The sequence below is a fragment of the Myotis myotis genome, unplaced genomic scaffold, assembly GCF_014108235.1.
Source record: "Myotis myotis isolate mMyoMyo1 unplaced genomic scaffold, mMyoMyo1.p scaffold_m19_p_3, whole genome shotgun sequence".
Classification (NCBI taxonomy): Eukaryota; Metazoa; Chordata; class Mammalia; order Chiroptera; family Vespertilionidae; genus Myotis; species Myotis myotis.
Window position 1 is genome coordinate 104511879 of NW_023416335.1, and position 1012 is coordinate 104512890.

The window sequence follows — 1012 nt, forward strand, 5'->3', positions numbered from 1 at the left end:
AGGCAGGCGCAATCAGGGAAGCTGGTGGGACCTTCACAAAAAAAGAGAAGGCTGAAGAGGAAGGATACTTCCGAGAGCGGATTAAAGAACAGCTGGCAGCCTTGAAGAAACAACATGAAGAGATCACTCCTCATAAAAAGGAGATTTGAGTGTCTGCAGAAAGAAATTGAGCAGCACAAGCAGAACATCAAGAAACTGAAAGATCACGATCCTGTGGCAGTGTCAGGGTGGGGGGACAGCCATATTTGCCAGTGCGGCCCGAGCTGTCAACAACAAAAAGTGTGCAGGAGCTGGGAAGGTGCACAGACAGGCACACAGACCCCAGGCCCACCTCGCCACCGCCTGGCCTCACCGCCACCACAGCTGATGCTGTCTCTCGGGGGACTGCGCCCCACAGCGGGAGGCAGGCGGGGGCGCGGGGGCGCGGGGGTGGGGGGGATGTCTTACAAACCGAACTTGACCATGCACATGCCCGCCGCCTCCATCAAGGCCTCTAGAGCGTTCACCTGCCTTCCACCAGCAAGGCAACGTCTTCCCAGTACCGCCAGCTGCTGAGTAACTAGGACCACCATCTCTAGGCTACACGCAGGAAACAGAGAACAGCCAGGTGCCCCAGAGTAAATACGCTGAGCTGCTGGTCATCATCGAAGAGCTAGGGAAGGAGATCTGACCCACGTATGTGGACAGCAAGAGCGCGATGGAGAGACTGAAACAAGGCATCATCCACACGACAGGGCTGGTTCGGGAGTGCTTGGCGAAATGGAGCGGAACACCAGGTCCTAGCCAGGGGTGGGCAAACTTTTTGACTCGAGGGCCACAATGGGTTCTTAAACTGGACCGGAGGGCCGGAACAAAAGCATGGATGGAGTGTTTGTGTGAACTAATATAAATTCAAAGTAAACATCATTACATAAAAGGGTACGGTCTTTTTTTTTTTAGTTTTATTCATTTCAAACTGGCCGGATCCGGCCCGCAGGCCGTAGTTTGCCCACGGCTGTACCTAGCCCCTGAG

General features: G+C 54.5%; 1 pseudogene; it reads left to right on the forward strand.

Annotated features, from left to right (window-relative positions):
- The first annotated feature begins 438 nt into the window (after positions 1–438).
- LOC118651943 lies at positions 439–783 on the forward strand (annotated as a pseudogene).
- The last annotated feature ends 229 nt before the right edge of the window (positions 784–1012 follow it).